This window comes from Dasypus novemcinctus, chromosome X (assembly GCF_030445035.2).
Source record: "Dasypus novemcinctus isolate mDasNov1 chromosome X, mDasNov1.1.hap2, whole genome shotgun sequence".
In the NCBI taxonomy this organism is placed as follows: domain Eukaryota; kingdom Metazoa; phylum Chordata; class Mammalia; order Cingulata; family Dasypodidae; genus Dasypus; species Dasypus novemcinctus.
The window spans coordinates 160,815,044-160,836,446 of record NC_080704.1 but is presented as its reverse complement, the minus strand read 5'-3'; positions in this window follow the sequence as shown (position 1 = coordinate 160,836,446).

The window sequence follows — 21,403 nt, the reverse complement described above, 5'->3', positions numbered from 1 at the left end:
CTGGTTGCCATCCTCCCATTTTCGGTTGTAATCACTCTAGGCTCCATGGTGTGGTGATTGTCCTTCTTCAACTCCATCTTAGCTGAGTGTGGTAAGTCCAATAAATCAGATTGTAGGTGCTGGAGTCTGTTGAGGCTCAAATACCTCACTAAGCTGTACATTTGTTATTTTTACTTTTTATTGTAGTAACATAAATTTCCTATTTTAATCATTTCTAAGTCTACAATTCAGTAATATTAATTACATTCACAATATTGTGCTGCTATCAGTTTCTGTGTCTGTGCTTAGTGTTTTTTAAAAATTTTTATTTTTATTATTTATTTCTCTCTTCTCCTCCCCCCCCCCCAGTTGTCTGTTCTCTGTGTCCATTTGCTGCATGTTCTTTTTTACTTTGTCTGCTTCTGTTGTTGTCAGCGGCACGGGAATCTGTGTTTCTTTTTGTTGCATCATCTTGTTGTGTCAGCTCTCTGTGTGTGCAGCGCCATTCCTGGGTAGGCTGCACTTTCTTTCGCACTGGGCGGCTCTCCCCACGGGGTGCACTCCCTGCGTGTGGGGCTCCCCCACGCGGGCGACACCCTGCATGGCAGGGCACTCCCTGCGCGCATCAGCATTGTGCATGGGCCAGCTCCACACGGGTCAAGGAGGCCCGGGGTTTGAACTGTGGACCTCCCATGTGGTTGACGGACACCCCATCCACTGGGCCAAGTCCACTTCCCTGTGCTTAGTTTTTAAAATAAAAAGTTAAAAAAATTGACCGAGATAAAGCTAAATTTTGCAAGAAGTCAGAAGAACAAAAATATGAGTTATGAGCATGTTTCTTCAAATAAATTTAATAATATGATAAGGCAAATCATTTGGAATTGACTTTCATCCCCTCCTAATATTCTAAATGGAGGACATGTAAAGGGAAAACATCCCTCTCTATGTCTAGAATGACTGTTTTCATAAGAGGATCTGGGTCCTAAGTGTGCTTTAAATAGGGTCTGTATAAGTGGGCCACTGTACACAAAGAACATCCATCTTACTCCTATGAATTGTCCAGGACGAATTTTTAATTTAGTCAGCCTCTACAGTCATTTTTCAAAAACTCCAAACAATAGACCTTCATTTAAGTATGTCATGTTAATTCAGGATCCTTGATGCAGAGGTTCAAACGTGTCAACACCCAAGGGAGTTCCTGGCACCAGTTTTTCCAGATCTCCTCTTTTCTCCTTAAGTCTCTACCCACCTCCAGGCTTACCAGATGACCTCTCTTCTTATTTTGCTGAAACAGAGTCATTTGTACATCCTCTTATTCCTACCTCATCTCATCTCTGCCTCCCTATATATTGTCTCATTCTTCTCTCCAGTCTCAAAGGAACGTCCAGACTCTTCTTCCTCTCTATATGTAGCCCTTCTGCACTGCAGTTTTGATGTATTGCCACATCTTATTTTCATCAAAGATACCACTAAAGACTGGGAGATTCTTTGTGCCATTGATGCTGAAGACTGAGATAAAGGGGATGGAGGAAGGGCTGGTTTTGGTAAATGAAGAATTCCGTTTGAGATATGATGCATTTGGAGAAACAGCAAATGAGCACAAACTAAAAGGTCCATGGTTGTGGTATATCTGGTATTAACCTGCTACTGTTATTGTGCTTTATTTTAAAAGTATTTATGCCAAGCTGTAAGAAACTGATGAGATTTTGAGAGCAATGATAAAAACCTGCCATAAGAGCTGTGCCTTAGCAAGATTAACCTGGAAACACTTAGTAGTAAGGCGTGGGAGGAAACTGTAAATAAGGCCAAATGAGGCATTGGAGTTGGAAAAGTGAGAGTTAATAAGGGTCTTACCTGCCAGAGTGGCACAAATATGGACTTTGATGTTACATATACCTGGTTAGAACACCAGATCTGCTTTTTATGAAATGTATGATCTTTGGACAAGTCTCTTGTCCTGTCTGAGCTTCAGTCTGTTCAAATGTTGGAGATGGAGAGTGACCAGATGGGAGAGAGACTTTGAAGGCAGAAGAGAGAAGACTTGGTGATTCACTAGAGGTGGAGAGCAAGGGAAAGGAAGGAATCAAGGGTACACAAGTCTTTGGGCATGGGTGACAAAGGAAGGTGGTGGTGTCATTTACAGAAATAACCGCAATATAGGAAATGGGTGGAAATTCAGGACTAGAACTCGAAAGAGGTTGGGACTGGGAATAAGTTTGGGAAGTCATACACAGAGAGGAGGTTCAGTCTTAAGTTCACAGGAAGCTGTGGTCTGCCTTATCTCCTTAGCTTCCTCAGAACATTCAGAAATGGTAGGCAGAAAGAAGAAAATCTGTAATGTCTGTAATGGAGAGCATGTGGGCTCCTTTCAGAATCCTCTCAGAGACTAGACTGGAAGAGGGATTTATTTCCCATGGACCCCGATTACCCTAACCATAGTCATCCTATAGAAGACAATGACCTAGAAGATACTCAGCAGGAAGGCAGAGTATAGAATGTCAAATTGGTCAAGTTCCTACGATTGTGAGTTGGCTCTTACTGTTTTTTAAACTTGGAGAGCTAAGGCTGTGTCTATATCACTCTCCATGCCCTTGTATAAGGCTTGGTCCATATCAAGGGCTCAATAAATAGTAGTGGGACAAAGGACAATTGAGTCAATGTAGACCCATCATTCCTCGTGATTCTGTCTTGGGACAGAATCATGCCCATGTTCCAGCCGACATTATATCACATCTGGAATCTGGAGTCAACCAGGCCTGGGGTTTTGGTCCTGGATCTGTCGCTTTGAGTTACCTGACTTGATGGAGGAAGTTTTTGTTTTCTCTCCTTCCTCATGAAACAAATATAAAACTTTTCTCAACTAAGGAAACTGTGGCCCACAAGGCCCTGTGAATTTGGTTAAATCCATGATTGGTACTGATGTCCTTGAGAGAATGGCAGGCACATCTGTTTTTGTATCCTTATAATGCAGTCGATAGAGAAGAGAGAACGTGTTTTGAAATCTCCCATCAAAGAAGAATGTAAATGGCTCTTAGTAGTCTGTAGATTGTTGAGAGGATGTAGGAAATAAAGGGAAACCTGGGAGTCACTTGGTCCCCAAAATCAGGACCTTTGGACTCCTAACAATAAGGGAACAGAGATACGTTTGATCCTGGTGTAAATGGCCCACAGATGTGGGTTTGGAGCTTGGGCAAGTGGTAGATAGTCAGGGCGCAGCCATCCTAGAAAGCTGGTTGAGGAAGACACATCTGCTTTGTTCACATATGTGTCCCCAACTCCTGGCACTGTGCCAGGTACACAGTAGGTGTTCAGTCAGTATCAGTTGCTGGAATGAAATGGGAAAGGGGTATTCCTCAGTGTTGACTGCTGAACTGGGAGTAAGAGACTAGGCTTAGGTCTTGGTTCTGCCACTTTACCAACTATGTGATCTTGGGAAAAATCCCTTCAGGTCTCAGGACCTCAGTTGACTCTTCTGAAAAAAAAGATTTCTAATGTTACATTCATAAGTATGATAGCTTGGTTCTTCACAATGACTCTACAGAAAGAATCCCTGACTCAAAGGAACTTGTATTTGACTAAACCAGGGAGAGGAACAGACTTCCTCAGGCTGACAGTGCAGAGCATGATCCTGCCTTCATTTTTCTTCCTAAAATAGCCCTCTTTGTTACCAGAAGGTTGAATGTTTGAGGTGCTTTCACTTAATGATTATCCCCTTATTATGATACAGACAGGCCCTTCTGCAAACAAAATCTCTGAACACCAGTCATTTATTCTTGGGGCTAGGGCATCAAGACATTCTACCAATGAAATGTTCTGTCCTTGGCATAAGGCTTGTTCGAAGTGGTAATTAGAAAAGAGGCACCTAAATATTAGAACCATTCAATGTCAGCCTCAGGTTTCTAACTCATGTTTGAAATGCTCTTGCTGCTTTTCATCATGAACTAAGCTATGTGAAATTTTTTCTTTAGTTACTCCTTCAGTACGAAAAGAACCATGCAAGTGTTGGCACTTTAACGTGACCTTCAGCTCCACAAAGCATCATGGGAATTTTTCCCCCACAGACCCAGAAAAGGGCATCCCTAAACAATTTATTAGGATTGGCTTGTATATCTTGACACCTTATATAATTGGTGCTCAAACCGTTGCTACCTTTTTCTCCTTTTTCCTTATCTTTAAGGAGTCCCAGCAGAGAGGAAAGAGCATCCATTAATCACTCCTCCCCTCTGTCTACACACACAATTGTATGCATGTTCTCACCTGATGTCACAACTTCTCTCATTGCTCGGGGCCTTGGGGAATAATTGTTTTAGAGCTGGATGAGACCATAATCATCATCTGGGCCAAATTCCTCATTTTATAAATGGGGAAGCCCAAGGCTCAAAAAAAAAAAAAAAAAAAAGTTGTACCTGTGCTCACACAGCAGAAGCAGGGCTCAAACCCAGTGTTTCTGGCACTTTCAGCACTGTGCCTCTTTATTTCCCTACCATGAGCTCAAAGTTTCAAAGAAATACAAAAGCTTTCGAAATCAACTCAATAAATGCAAACTTCACCCTTTATTTATTAAATAAAATTTTACTGATGTGTATCATATATCAAACGAACATACATAAACAATAAGTGTACAGTAAAATTTATGAATTTACAAAACAAAAATGCATGTCATCATACAGGTCTTCCACATATCTTCCCAACAGCAACACCTTGCATTGTTGTGAAACATTGGCTACAAAAGATGAAAGAGCATTGTCAAAATATTACTACTAACTATAGCCCATATATCACATTTGGTGTATTTTTCTCCCAATCTACCCAATTATTAACACCTTATATTAATATTATATATTTATTATCATTCATGAGAAGATGTTCTCATATTTGTCCTGTTAACCACAGTCCATCATCTGCCACTGGGTTCCCTGTTATACTGTCCCATGCTTTGTACAATCCATTCAAAGTGTACACTCAGTGACTCTCATTCTCATCAGAGTTGTGCTGTCATCACCTCACTCCATTTTAGAATGTTCTTACTACTGCAAAAGGAAAAATACCATATCCCCTTATGTCCCCTATACCTTTCACTCTTTGTGACCCAAACATTATGCTAAGTCCCAGAGGTGTTTCATATAGGAACAAATCGTTATCCTAATCCTGTGGGGGTAAATGGAAATGTACATACATATGTCTAGTACGAGCAGATTGTTAAGTGTTTTCATGGAGGCACCGGGTGATTTGGAGATGAAAATCAGAAGAGATTTGTTCAACTTGAATTATTGGTTCCAGGTGCCTCTTCTGGGTTTCATGGAGAGATTTCCCCTGATGCTTTGAGAAGCTTGATCATATGTAATCCATAGTGGCAATGCTTCAACATGTGTTCATCAATTGTAACAAATGTACCACACTAATGAGGGATGTTGTTGATGTGGGAAAGTGTGGGAGGGGGAGGGAGTGAGGCATATGGGAATCCGTCATATTTTTTATGTAACAATGATGTAATCTAAAGCTTCTTTAAAAATAAAAATTAATAAAGAACACCAAAATATATTAGTATATAAGCATTTGACATTGTTTTTTCTGCATCTGTTTGTGGAAACCTTAAACATTCTTCTACTTAAAACCAGCATTATTTTTTTGCTTCTGAAAACCAGAAAAAATAGAGATATGTATTATTGGCTATGGTGTGAGGAAATGGGCATGGGCAGACATAACTGCTGGCAATTTACATTGTTCTGGAGAAAAATTCAACACTATGTATTGAGAGCTTGAAAATGTACCTATCTTGTAACCCAGTATACTTTGAGTTCTGGAAATATATCCCAGAGAAATGTGTGTGTGTATATAATTACATATATATTTATATATTTTATATGTCCATCTGTGTGTATGTGTGTGCATAAAGGATGAGCATGAATAATGTTTGTCATATTGGTAAGTGAAAAAAAATAAAGGACAAGACAATATATTCTGTTGAGATATCCTTTATTTATGTTTTATACCCACATATTGGGCATAATCCAAATGTAGACCCATCTCTCTCTCTCACTAGGTGTTTGTCATGAGTTCAGCAACATATAACATTAAAACATGCCCACAAATCCAAGTCTAAAAATAGATAAATGATAGGGATTTTATCAAAGATCCAGTGAGAAGATGGAGCAGGGATGGTGTTATTATCAAACAGCAAACCCTGCTAGAGCACATTGCCTTAAAACTTTTCTCTCTTCAGCCAAAGTTTGTTCACCTTCTGCAGCTGCTTTGCTCCCCTCCTTTTCCTCCCAAACTTCTTCAGTGACTCCTCCCCCTTTCTATTGGCAGCATTTCCTCCTCTTCCTTCTCTCCCAGCATCACCACCCTTACCTCTACCACCACCCAGCTATCTTGTCGCTGTAGTCTAGCACTACCCAAAAGATCTTTTTGCAATGTTGAAAATGGTCTGTATTTTTAATTGTATTTAATGTTAATGGATTTAAATCAAATTAACCACATGTGACTATTGAGCACTTGAAATATGGCTAGCACAACTGGCAACTGAGGAACTATGTTTTGTAATTGATTTAATTGTAGGAGATTGAAATTAATTAGCCATATGTGACTAGTGGATGCCATATTGAGCAGCTCTAGCCCTTCCTTAGGCAGAACAATCTAAGCCTCCTTGGGATCTTCAGCTTCGCTTTGTTGCACACAGCTGATGGAGGGGTGATGGTGACCACTGTCTCTTCCTTAGCATCCATCTTGCTTAGAAAGTGCCGGAAAGGGAGAAGGAGTAAAAATAACTGATAATTTTATTTTCAAAGGTATGCACAGGAAAAAAAAAAACCCAGGAAAGCATAAGTGAAAATAATCACTATAGTTCATTTGTGGCAGTGGGATCATGGGTGACTTCTTTTTACTTTGTTTTTCTGAGTTTCACAAGTCATCTGGGGTAAGCATTTATCACTTTTGTACTTAGAAAAAATGCACAATAAATATTATGTAAATGTGTCCCGTGTGTGATTTTTTTTTAGGAAAAACAAATTAGGGAGGGCATTCCTTCTAAGCATCCCAGAGCAGCCTTATTTGGCAAATGGGGCAAAGCCAATGGCAGGCCCCCCTGGAGCACAGCTCAGGAATGGCATGTGGGTCTGTTCCCCCAGCTGCCTCCTCACATCAGCTAGCTAACCAACCAGAGCTCCAAAGCCAAGCCAATTCCCGCTGTCATCATCGATGAAGCCTCTCCACAGATGGAGGCGTAAATAAAAGGGAGAGATGGTGAGTTTGCTCTGTTTGACCCAATTACTATTTTTGCCAGTAAGGAGAGAAAAGCTTGGGATTTCAAGCAAGAAGAAATAGAGCCTGACATTGTGAGCAAAATCTTGCTGCTCCTTTTCAGCCCTCTCTCAGTGTCAGTTGTGACCTCGTGGCCAAGCCTGGAAGAAATAGACTGTTTGAGATAGGTACAGAAGAGGCTGGGTATCTGCAATAGCCGTCTGAACTAAAGAACCACGGGATGGGTATGGGAACGAACTAGATTTTTCATTACCCAGCCTCTGAATTTGGACTTCAAAGCAGCTTAAGAAAAGGGGACTCCCCCACCCCCCAGCAATGGTGAACACCAGTAGGATCATTGAAGGTTTTATCTTATCTGGCTCAGCACACACGGGCCAGCTCAAGGATCAATGCCCATGTTTTTGGCAGTCTCCTGCCATGACCCCATCCAGGGTTTCTCACGTTTATTTCATAGAGGGCTCTAGAAGGCTGAACTGTTTCATGGGACTATGAAGAATGAAGCTAGCATGGTAAAATCTTAGACATGACAAATGGGGTGGGGGCGGCAAATAGGATCCTTCCAGGGCCTTCTCACCATCACATGAGCAGACGTTTCTCCTACTTGCTAGCTGAGTGAGCTTGCAGGGATTAATGCTTCCTTCTAGGAAGGCAGAATGGAGGGAGACTGCTGTATTGTGGGCCTAGCTGTGCAGCAAACAGAAGGTAAACCATGTTTTGACTTTAGATTTTGTGTTTATTTTCACTGTTTATTTTTAGGTGGCTCAAATCGAGGAATATTCAAAAATCACTCCTTCCTGAAATAGCTTCAGTTCCCTGAAATTTGACGACTAAGGTGCTCTCAAGTTGCAAATCATGGCTTTGATGATTATAAGACATTCTTTCCATTAAACAGCCAGGGATTAAGTGAACAGGAAATAGTACCTCTACTCAGCTTGATTGTCCTGCTCTTTGAACAATGCCCATAGATCAGTTTCCTCTGGCAGATTTCAAGTGCCTCTAGAGTGGTGATTGCACATGCTTCTTATTTATTGTACACAATATGGCTACCAATGAATTCTTGACACCATCCATTTTCCAAAGGTCTGTCTTACCTCTAATATAGAAGTGCCTTGAAGGTATTATTTTTAGCAAACCACACTTGGCTAGGCAGTTCACAGTTGGCTAGAACCCAGCACTGATGAGGCCAAGGTCATAGATTTAATCCCAAATGAGCCAGTCAGCTTTACACAGAAGATGAAAGCTCTTTTTTTGTGTGACTCCAGATTGCAGCTTTCTGTCTGCCTGCCATGTTGCACCTGCAACCAGTTCATAAAGGAGATGGTAGGAAAAATAATACAAACCTCATACAGAGCAGAGAACTCCAACTTAACCCTCTCCCCCAAATACCCAGATCCACCAATTTTAACATTTTGCCAGCTTAGCCCTTCCTTCCTTCCTTCCTTCCTTCCTTCCTTCCTTCCTTCCTTCCTTCCTTCCTTCCTTCCTTCCTTCCTTCCTTCCTTCCTTCCTTCCTTCCTTCCTTCCTTCCTTCCTTCCTCCCTCCCTCCATCATCTATCTGTCCATCCATTCATCTCTATTTATATATTTATATATCTTTTCTTAACATTTGAGAGCAGATTGTATACATCATACTTCTTGAACACATGAACTTTTCCTATAAACAAGGATTTTCACTTATGTAATCACCTTAAGTACAATGATCAAGTTCAAGAAACTTAACATTGATATAAAGCTTACATTCTATTTTCTTGTGTCTTAAAATATTCTTGAGAGCCTTTTCTCCTCCATTCTTAGATCTCATCCAATATCATGTATTGCATTTAATTATCCCTTTAGTTTGTCTTCCTTGTTTTTAAATTGTGGAAACCTATATACAACATAAGTCTTCCAATCCCAACCCCTCCCAAGCGTACCATTCAGTGGATTAATCACATTCACAATGTTGCAGTACCCACACCACCATCAATTACTAGAACTTTCCATTCACACCAAACAGAAATGCTACACTTATTTTGTATTAATTCCCTATTGCCCCTACCCTTCATCTCTAATAACCTGTACTCTACTTTATGTCTATGATTTTGCATATTCTCTGTTAATTTCTTTGTGGTTCCCAGGGGTTTAAATCTAACATCTTAAATCTTTAACAATCTTGTTTGCTTCGATACCAACTTAACTTCCATGCTATGCATAAACTATGTTCCTATACCCCATCCATACCCCAACCTTTATTTAGTTCTTGTCACAAGTTACTTATTACATATTATGAGTCTAAAACCATTGATTTGTCATTACATTTTATACATTTGCCTTTTAGATCAATAAGAAGTAAAAAAATGGAGTTATAAATCAAATATACAATAGTACTGGTATTTGTATTAACCCATATCAAAAATTATCTGTACCAGAGATCTTTATTTCTTCATGTAGCTTCAGTCAGTTGTCTAGTGTCCTTTCCTTTCAACCTGCAACACTCCCTTTAGCATTTCTTTTAGGGCCAGTCTCGTGACAAGGAAGTTCCTCAGCTTTTGTTTATCTGTGAATTTCTTAATTCCCCCTACATTTTTGAAAAACAGTTTTGCTAGACACAGAATTCTTGTTTGGCAATTTTTTTACCTTCAGAACTTTAAGTATTCTTCCCACTGCCTTTTTGCCTCTTTGGTTTCCAATGAGGAATTGACATTTGATCTCATTGAGGTTCCTTTGTATGTGACACATTGCTTCTGTCTTGCAGTTCTCAGAATTCTCTGTCTTTGCAATTCAACAGTTTGATTATAACCTGGCAGGGTGTTTATCCTGTGCTTTTGTTTCCTAGGCTGCCCAAGAAGTACCATGAAATGGGTTGATGTAAAAAATGGATGTTTATTCGCTAACAGTTTTGAGGCTAAAAGAAAGTCCAAATCAAGGCATCATCAAGGCAATGCTTTCTCCCCGAATACTGTGGCATTCTGCGGCTGCCAGTGATTCTTGGTCGTTAATTTGTTATGTGAGAAGGCACATGGTGGCGTCTTCTGGTCTGTCCCTTCACTTATGGTTGCTGTTCATTTCAGCTTCTGGCAGCTTCCTCTATGGCTTTCTCTGTATATATTTGAATTTCATTCTGCTTGTAAAGGACTCCAGTAATAGGATTAAGACCCATCCTACTGAATTTCATTCTGCTTGTAAAGGACTCTAGTAATAGGATTAAGACCCATCCTATTGAATTTCATTCTGCTTGCAAAGGACTCCAGTAATAGGATTAAGACCCATCCTATTGAGATGGGCCACACCTTAACTGAAGTAACCTTAGCAAAAGGTCCTAATTGCAATGGGTTCACATCCAGAACATGTGTAAGAACATATTTTTCTGGGGTACATACATTTTCAAACCATTGCATTCTGTTTGGAGTTCATTGAGCATCTTGGATGTGTATGTTCATGCCTTTTGCTAAATTTGGGGAGTTTTCAGCCATTATATTTTTTAATAATTTCTCTGACTCCTCCCTCCCTCCCTCCCTCTATCCCTTCCTTCCTTCTCTTTTAGTTCACTGATTCTTTTTTAACTTTATTTTTAAAGAACTTTTAGACTACAGAAAAGTTACATTGAAAATATAGGGTACCCCCATATACCTCACTCCCTCCCCCTCTTACATTTCCCCCTATTAATAACATCTTATATTAGTGTTACAATTTTTTTTAGTGTTACAATTGATGAATACATATTGAAGCATTGCTACTAATCATGGTCTGTAGTTTACATTATGGTTTACACTTTGTACCATAAAATTGTACAGGTTTTGAAAAATGTGCAATGGTCTGTATCCATCATTGCAGTTGTCATACAGAACAATTCCAGTACTCCAGAAATGCCTGGTGTTCTACTTATTCTTCCCTTTCCCTTCCCTCAGAACCTCTTGTAACCACTATCTTTATATCAGTGTTACAAGTTCTTCCATTACTACAATAAGTCTTTGGTCCATGGTTACATTCCCCCTGATGTTTGTTCATTCCTCAATCTTGATGACTTTGGGATTGTGATGCACACCCTGTTTCAGATTGAGAAGGGGGCATAGATCTTATGGGGCAGATGGAAGGGACTGTCTTGCTTGCAGTTGTAGATACTCTCTGTTTTCAGGGATGGGTATTGTCCATTATCATCCTTTTGTTAGTTGTCCTGAGTGAGTCCGAGGAATTGGAGAGTAGGTGTTGGTTCCAACTCTGTTGAGATTCAGAACTCACCTGGCATATAAAGATTTAAGTCTCTGGAACATATATTTAATGGGTATAGTGCTAACTATAGATTTAAATAAAAGGTGTAGAAGAATCATGTGTTAGGGAAACTATAAATGAGCCTAACTCTGTTACATCAGGGAAATGGTTAACATATACTCCAAGGTAAAGCCCACTGATGGGGTTCTGATTTCATGGAGTTGTGTGCCTTGCATATAGTGTCCAGAAGTTTCTAGAGCCCTCAGGGACACCTCTGTTTGAGGCTTTGTTTACTGTGGCAGTCAGTGAGATACTCCTGAGACTTGCATAAGTGTAACCTCTGGAATGACCTCCAAACTCACTTTGAAATCTCTTAGCCATACAAACTAGTTTGTATTTAATATTTCCCCTTTTTGGTCAACGTCTTTTTCCAAATGCATCGCTAGTTGGCACTTGGTAATAATCCCTCAATGCCAGGTAGGCTCAGCCCCAGGAGTCACATCCTATGCTAGGGGGAAGGTAGTGAGTTTATTTGCTGAGTTTGGCTTAGAGAGAAGTCACATTTGAGTAACAAGGAAGTTTTCAAGAGGTAACTCTCAGACAATAGATATGATAAGGCTAAGTTTCAATTTTACAAGAATAAGGTTCATAAATACAAGCCTTAATATCAAGGACTTGATATATTGGTCTGTCATCTTTTCCTTCCCTTCCCCTCTCATCCCCTTCCAAAAGATTTCTTTATTTACTCCCCCCCACATTGTTTTTGTGCTTGTTGTCTGCTTTCTGTACTCGTTCTCTCTGTGTTCTTCTGTGTCTGCTTGTTTTCTCTTTAGGTAGCACTGGGAACAGATCTGGGGACCTTCCAGAGTGGGAGAGAGGCACTCTTGTGCCACCTTAGCTCCCTGGTCTGCTGCATCTCTTATTGTCTCTCCTCTGTGTTTCTTTTTGTTGCATCATGTTGCTGTGACAGCTCTCCACATGGGCCAGCACTCCACATGGGCCAGCATGCTTGCGTGAGCTATCATGCCACACAGGTCAGGGCAGGCCAGCATTCTGCATGAGCTAGCTTTTCACTCAGGCCAGATTGCCTTCACCAGGAGGCCACAGGAATTGAGTGCTGGACCTCCTATGTGGTAGATGGGAGCCCAATTGCTTGAGCCACGTCTGCTTCCCTGTCACCTTTTATTGGGTACTGTCTGTATACCTTAGAGAATCTTGCTACTTTATTAGAGAATGTAGCAGGACTCCCCAGGATGGGCATTTAATATTTTGTTGGTTTTTATATGGGTCTGCAACCACTTAGAAAACACCCCATGACCACATAAACACATTCATATTCCATAGAGGTATGCCCCAGGTGGATCTTTCCCGAAACATTTTCCCATGACTGACGCCCTGCACCAGTGATCCTCCTCTGCCATAGTTGTAACTTTTCTGTAATCTAAAACCTCCTCAATAACAATGCCAAATACAATTTCTTGCATTGTGCCTTTCATGTAACTAAGATCTGTTATGATTTTATGTATGTTCACAATTTTTTCTGTATGTTCCCCAGTGTCTTCTTTTTTTAACTTTATTTTTTTTAATATACTTTAAAATTTTTTAAAAAAGATACTTAGATTAAATAAATGTTACATAGAAATTGTAGAGGATTCCAATATCACCCATTCCTTACCTCTCCCACACATTCTGACATTAACAACATCCTTCCTTAGTGTGGTACATGTTACAATTGATGAACACATATTGGAGCATTGCCACCAAATGTGGATTATAGTTTACATTATAGTTTAAACTCTCCCCTACACAATTTTGTAAGTTATGACAAGATATATAATGGCCTGTATCTGTCATTGCAGTGTCATTCAGGACAATTCCAATGCCCTGAAAATGCCTCAATATTATACCTATTTTTCCCTCTCCCTTCCCTTAGAACCTCCAGTGGCCACTGCCTCTACATCAATGATCAAAGTTCTCCCATTGCTAGAATAGCAATAAGTCTATAGTAGAATAACAGTAAGTCTACTCTAGTTCATTGTTTATTCCCCAATCCTGAGGATTCTGGGATGGTGATACCCATTCCAGTCCCTCCTACCCTGCTCACCCTCACACTCCAGCAGTCGACCCTACTCACATCTCTGTACCATCATCACCCCATTCACTGTCAAACCACCCCTTTCCACCTTATGATAGGTTCTGCCCAGATTAAGCATCAGCTCACCACTCTCTATTCCCTTTCTGTCTCCTGGGAATCTATCTTCCAGACTCTATCTCTGTGAGTCTGCTCAGTATGCTTAGGGCCTATTAGTGAGGTCATGCAGTGTTTGCCCTTTAGTGACTGGCTTACTTCATTCAACATAAGGTCTTTGAGATTCATCCATGTTGTTGGTGTGTCAACATATTATTCCTTCTTACAACTGATTAATATTCCATTGTATGTATATACCACATTTTGCTTCTCCATTTATCTGCTGATGTACACTTCAGTTGCTTCCAACTTTTGGAAATAGTCAATATACCACTCTGAATATTGGTGTGCATATATCAGTGTTCATGTTCCTGCTTTCAATTCTTCAGACTATATATCTAGTAGTGAGATTGCTGGATCATGTGGCAATTTTATAGTTACCTTCCTAAGTAACTGCCAAACCATCCTCCACAATGGCAGCACCATTCTACATTCCCACCTGCCATGAATGAGTGTTCCTGTTCCTTCACATCCTCTCCAACACTTACAATTTTCATGTTGTTTTCTTTTAATAGCAGCCAGTGTAATAGAGGTAGGCTGATATCTCATTGTAGTTTTGATTTGCATTTCCCTAATAACTTAGTGAAGTTTAGGATCTTTTCATGTGCTTTTAAGTCATTTGTATTTCCTCTTTGGAAAAGCGTTCAAATCTCTTGCCCATTTTTAAAATTGGTTCTTTGCCTTTTTATTTTTAAAATCTAGGATTTTTTTTTATGTGCTGTATATTAGACCCTTACCAGACAAGTTGAAGTACAAGTTTCTTATTTTGAGGAGGTCCAAAATACCAATATTTTCTTTTGTTGCTTGCACTTTGGGTGTAAAGTTTATGAAACCATTCCTACTACAAGATATTTTAGATACCTCCCTATGTTATCTTCTAGTAGCTTTGTGGTCTTGGCTCCTATATTTAGATCTTTGATCCATCTTGAGTTAATTTTTGTATAGGGCATGAGTTGCTGGTCCTCTCTCATTATTTTGGATATGGATATCCAATTCTTTCAGCACCATTTGTTAAAGAGGCTATTCTGTCCCAGTTGAGTGGCGTCGGTGGCCTTGTCAAATATCAGTTGACCATATATATGTAGCTCTAGATCAGAACTCTCAATTTGGTTCCATTGGTCAGTTATGTCTATCCATGTGCCAATATCATGCAGTTTTTTTTTTAAGATTTATTTTATTATTTCTCTCCCTTTCCCCCTCTGCTCTCTGTGTCCATTTGCTGTGTGCTCTTCTGTGTCTGCTTGTATTCTTTTCAGCCGGCACCAGGAATCTGTGTCTCTTTTTGTTGCGTCATCTTGCTGTGTCAGCATTCCATGTGTGTGGTGCCACTCCTGGGTGGGCTGCATTTTTCACGAGGGGTAGCTCTCCTTTTGGGGCTCACTCCTTAAGCGTGGGGCACCCCTATGCAGGGGGCACCCCTGTGCGGCACTGCACTCTTTGCGCACGGCATCACTACACATGGGCCAGCTCACCACACGAGCCAGGAGGCCCTGGGTACCAAACCCTGGACCTCCCATATAGTAGGCAGACGCTCTATCAGTTGAGCCACTTCTGCTTCCTTATCATGCAGTTATTTTGGTTTTTTTTTTCATTAGTTCTCATTTTTCTGAGCGTATTAATTTATTTTTCTCACCTTCCATGAATTACAATATTAGTTTTGTTCCATCACTGGCTTAGATTACTGTTTCTCTAGACACTATTTTTATTTTTATTTTATTTTATATTTTTTGTCTTTATTTTTTTAATGTTACATTAAAAAAATATGAGGTCCCCATATACCCTCCACCCCCCTCACCCCACTCCTCACCCCATAACAACAACCTCCTCCATCATCACGAGACATTCGTTGTATTTGGTGAATACATCTCTGAGCACCGCTGCACTTGACCACTGTTGCTTTGTAGTATTTGTGTTAAAGTCAGGTAGCATGATTCTTCCAATTTTGTTTTTCGTTTTCAATATGTTTTTGGCTATTCTGGGCCCCTTGCCCTTTCAAATAAATTTCATAATTGGATTTTCCATTTCAGTAAAAATTTCTGTTGTAATTTTATTGGGATTGTGTTAAATCTGTAAGTCAATTTGGGTATCTTTTTTGAAAAAAAAAAAAGATTTATTTATTTTATTTTCCCCCTTCCCCTCCCTCTCCTCCTGCCCTTCTGTTTTTTGCTGTCTGGCTCCATTTGCTGTATGATCTTCTGCATCTATTTCTTTTTTTGCTCTTCTCTTCTAATTTTTTTCTCCTCTATGATTCACCAAGATTCAATCCTGGGGACCTCTGATGTGGAGAGAGGTTCTTCCAATACATGAACATGGAATATTCTTCCATTTATTTAGGTCTTATTTGATTTTCTTTAACAGGGTTGTGTAGTTTTCTGTGTGGAAGTCCATTACACCCTTAGTTAAGTTTATTCCTAGTTATTTGATTTAGTTGCTATTGCAAATGGACCTTTTTCTTGATTTCATTGTCAGATTGCTCATTGTTAGTGTACATAAATGCTTCTTATTTTTGCATGTTGGTCTTGTATCATGCCACTTTGCTGTACTTGTTTATTATCTCTAGAAGCTTTGTTGTCGATTTTTGGGGGCTTTATATATATAGGATCACGTCATCTGCAAATAGTGAAATTTTCACTTCTTCCTTTCCGATTTGGATGCCTTTTGTTTCTTTTTCTGCCTAAGTGCTTGAGCAAGTACTTCTAATAGTTTTAAATAACAGCGGTGACAGTGGGCATGCTTGTCTTGTTCCAGATCTTTGAATATGATGTTAGTTGTGGGTTCGTCATATACACCCTTTATCATGTTGAGGAAGTTTCCTTCTATTCCTATCTTTCAAAGTTTTTTTTTTAATCAAGAACCAATTCTGCATCTTGACAAATGCTTTTTCTGCATCAATAGAGAGGATCATGTGATTTTTTTCTTTTAATCTGTTAATGTAGTATATTAATTGATTTTCTTATGTTGAACCATCCTTGCCTACTTCAGATAAAACCCACTTGATCATGGTGTATAATTCATTTAATGTGTTGTTGGATTTAATTAGCAAATTTTTTTTTTTTTGAGGATTTTAGCATCTAAGTTCACTAGAGAGATTGGTCTGTAGATTTATTTTCTTGAGGGTGCTTTGTGTGTCTTTGGTCTTAGGGTGTTGTTGGCATCATAGAATGAGTTAGGTAATGTTCCTCCCACTTCTATTTTCTAGAAGACTTAAGCAGGATTCATGTGTTCTTTATGGAATGATTGGTAGAATTTAGCCATGAAGCCATCTAGTCCTGGGTTTTTCTTGTTTGGGAGGTTTTTGATGACTAATTCAATCTCACCACTTGTGATTGGTGTGTTGAGTTCTATTTCTTTTGTCAATGTAGGTTGCTTATATATTTCTAGCAATTTGTCCTTTTCACCTACATTATTCATCTTGTTGGCATACAGTTTTTCAACTCTTTTTTTAAAAAGATTTATTTTATTGATTTCTCCCCACCCCCTTGTTGTTTGCATTTGCTGTGTCTGTTCATCTTCCTTGTTTCTTTAGGAGGTACCAGGAGCTGAAACCAGGACTTCTGATATAGGAAGGAGGTGCCTAATTGCTTGAGCCACCTCTGCTCCCTGCTTTGTTATGTCTTTCATTATGCTCTTCATTCCTGCATCTCTTCTGGCATCATCTTGTTGCATCAGCTTGCCACACCTGCCTTAGTGCCAACTCGTTGTCTTCTTTAGGAGGCATGGGGATCTGAGCCAGCGACCTCCCATGTGGTAGGCAGAAGCACAGTTGCCTGAACCATATCTGCTTCCCTGAAATTTTTTATTTCTGTGGGTCAGTGGTGATATCTACTCCCACTATCTCATTTTATATATATTTTTATTTGCATCGTCTTTGTTTTTTCTTTGTTAGTATAGCTAAGGGTTTGTCAGTTTTATTAGTCTTCTCAAAGAGCCAGTTTTTGGTTTTGTTAATTTTTTCTAGTTTTTTATTTTTATTCTCAATTTCACTTAGTTCTACTCTAATCTTTGTTATTTCCTTCCTTCTTGTTTTGGGATTAGTTTGTTGTTCTTTTTCTAGTTCCTCCAGGTGTGCAGTTAGGTCTTTGATTTTAGCTCCTTCATCTTTTTTAATATAGGCATTTATGGCTAGAAAGTTCCTGGTTAGCACTGCCTTAGTTGCATCCCTTAAGTTATGTTGTGTTCTCACTTTCTAATTTTCATTCATTTCTGGGTAGTTACTAATATCTTTTACAATTTTCTCCTTGACCCACTGATTGCTTAAGAAGGGGATGAGCCTCCCTGGCACCGAGGGATCACTACCAAGTACCAACTGATGATGCAACTAGAAAATGACCTTGAATTAAAGGTTCAATGCGGATCAGCAGAATAGCCCTGTCTACATATAATAACATGACTTTAAAATGCTGTTTGACCTAATGTAAGAGGGAAATGGAAAGGAGAAATGAGTTTATATGGCTACGAGTCTCTAAAAAAGAGTCTGGAGGTTGTCAGAAGGATTGCCCTTATGCACACCTGAGCAGAGTCTAAGAGACAGATAAAGTAGATACAACCCCAGGTATTGGTTCCTTTGAGGGCTAAAGAGACCCACGGGTTCTATGGTCATGGCAGATGGGGTTCACTGCCATGTCAGATGGCCCTTCTTTGGAGCTGGTGTTTCTGTGTGATGGAACTGGACTCAGATGGGATCTCTTTTCACAAGCCTTTCATGCTACTTTACTGGAATTGTAGTTGGTGTTGGGGTTTAAGATATATCTAGGGGATTTGAATTTCTGGACTGACAATATGATAGCCAGGCCCTGAGCCTCAACAGACTTCAGCTCCTACACTCTGATTTATTGGACTCACCCCACTCAGCTAAGATGGAGTTGAAGAAGGACAACCACCACACCATGGAGCCTAGAGTGCCTACAACTGAAAGTAGGAGGATTCCATCCAGTATCCATGTGGAATCTGAGCCTCCTCTTGACATAGAGGTGCAACAGACAAAACCAATCCAAGGTCCACAGAGAAAAGGTGGCATTGGTGTGGGAAAAGAGGCCACTGTGGCTGATGGGTATGGGGAATGGGAGGGAGAGATCAAATGTGGAGGCGTTTTTGGGACTTGGAGTTGCCCTGGATGGTGCTTCAGGGGCAATCACCGGACATTGTAAACCCTCCCAGGGCCCACTGGATGGAACGTGGGAGAGTATGGGCTATGATGTGGACCATTGACCATGAGGTGCAAAGATGCCCAGAGATGTACTTACCAAATGCAATGGGTGTGTCATGATGATGGGAGTGAGTGTTGCTGGGGGGGGGGGGAGTGGTGGGGTGGGGGTGGTGGGGTTGAATGGGACCTCATATTTTTTTAATGTAATATTTTTACAAAATGAATAAAATTAAAAAAAAAAGAAAATATGCTTAACTTCCATATATTTGTGCCTATTCTGGTTCTCTGCCCATTATCTGCAGCTTTATTCCATTGTGGTCAGAGTGGTTACTTTTTATAATTTCAATCATTCTAAATTCGTTGAGCTTGTTCTGTGACCCAGCAGCTGGTCTATCCTGGAAAATGATCCACGTGCACTCAAGAAGAATATATATCCTGCTGTATTTGGGTGTAATGTTCTGTATATGTCTATTAGATCTAATGTAGTATTCAAGGTCTAATGTAGTATTCAAGGTCTCTGCTTCTTTGTTTTCCCTCTTGATATGCTCTGCCAAATGATGATAATGTCATATTAAAGTCCCACACTATAATTGTAGAGGCATCTATTTCTCCCCTTATTTTTGTCATTGTTTGCCTCTTGTATTTTAGGGCACCCTAATTAGGTGCATAAATACTTTTTTATTGTTCCTTCTTCCTGATAGATTACTCTATTTATTAATATTTACTGTCTTTCTTTGACTCTTACAACACTTTTGCATTTAAAGTTTATTTTGTTCGATATTAGTATAGTTACTCCTGCTGTGTTTTGGTTATTGTTTGCATTTAAAGTCATTTTCCAACCTTTCACTAACAACCTCCTTGCAGCCCTGGGTCTAAGGTGAGTTTCTTGTAGACAGTGTATAGGTGGGTCATATTTCCTTATCCATTGTGTCAATCTTTGTCTTTTTTTTTCTTTTTTTGTCTTTATTTTTTTAATGTTACATTAAAAAAATATGAGGTCCCCATGTACCCCCTCACCCCCCTTACCCCACTCCTCCCCCCATAAAAACAATCTCCTCCATCATCATGAGACATTCATTGCATTTGGTGAATACATCTCTGAGAACCGCTGCACCTCATGGTCAATGGTCCACATCATAGCCCACACTCTCCCACATTCCACCCAGTGGACCATGGGAGGATGTACAATGTCTGGTAACTGTCCCTGCAGCACCACCCAGGACAACTCCAAGTCCTGAAAACGCTCCCACATCTCATCTCTTCCTCCCACTTCCTACCCCCAGCAGCCACCATGGCAACTTTCTCCATACCAATGCCACATTTTCTTCGATTACTAACCACAATAGTTCATGAATAGAATATCAGTAAGTCCACTCTAATCCGTACTCTATTCCTCCATCCTGTGGACCTTGGAATGGTTGTGATCACTCCACATCTATATCAAGAGGGGGCTTAAATTCCACATGGATGCTGGATGCAATCCTCCTGCTTTCAGTTGTAGGCACTCTTGGCTCCCTGGTGTGGTGGTTGACCTTCTTCACCTCCATGTTAGCTGAGTGGGGTAAGTCCAATAAACCAGAGTGTAGAAGCTGAAGTCTGTTGAGGCTCAGGGCCTGGCTATCACATGGTCAGTGCAGAGATTCAGGTCCCCTGGGTATACATTAAACCCTAGTACCAACTACAGTTCCAGTAAAAGTAACAGGAGAGGCTTGTGAACAAAGATCACATCTGAGTCCAGCTCCATCACACAGAAACACAAACTCCAAAGTAAGGCCAACTGACATGGTACTGAACTCCATCTGCCATGACCATAGATCCTGTGGGTCTCTGTAGCCCTCAGAAGAACCAATACCTGGGGTTGTATCTACTTTATCTGTCTCTGGGACTCTGCTCAGGTGTGCATAAAGGCAACCCTTCTGATAACCTCCCGGCTCTTTTTGGAGGCTCATAGTCATATAAACTCATTTGTCCTTTCCATTTCCCCCTTTTATTCAGGTCAAAAAGCATTTTTAACTCCTGGTATTTTATGTAGACTGGGATATTCTGCTGGTCCAAGTTGACCCTTTTATTCATGGTCATTTTCTAGTTAACATCATCAGCTGGTACTTGGTAGTAATCCCTCAGCACCAGGGAGGCTCGTCCCTGGGAGTCATATCCCATGCTGGGGGGGGGGGGGGGAAGGTAATGCATTTACATGCTGAGTTTGACTAAGAGTTACCTCCTGAGAGCTTCCGTGTTGCTCAAATGTGGCCAGTCTCGAAATCTTTGTCTTTTGATTGGGGAGTTTAATCCATTAACATTCAATGTTATTACTTTAAAGGCAAAACTTACATTATCCATGTTTCCTTAAGTTTATATATGTCATATTTTGTTTTTATCTCTCTTTTTGTCCTTTTAGTTACTCTTACTAATAATCTTCTTTTCTGCACTCTCCTCCAACTCTCTCTCTCCAGTTTTTTCCTTTTGACCTGCAGAACTCCCTTTAGTATTTCTTGAAGGGCAGGTTTCTTGTTGACAGACTCTCTTAATTTCTGTCTATCTGTCAATATTTTGAACTTCCTCATTTTTGAATGCCAGT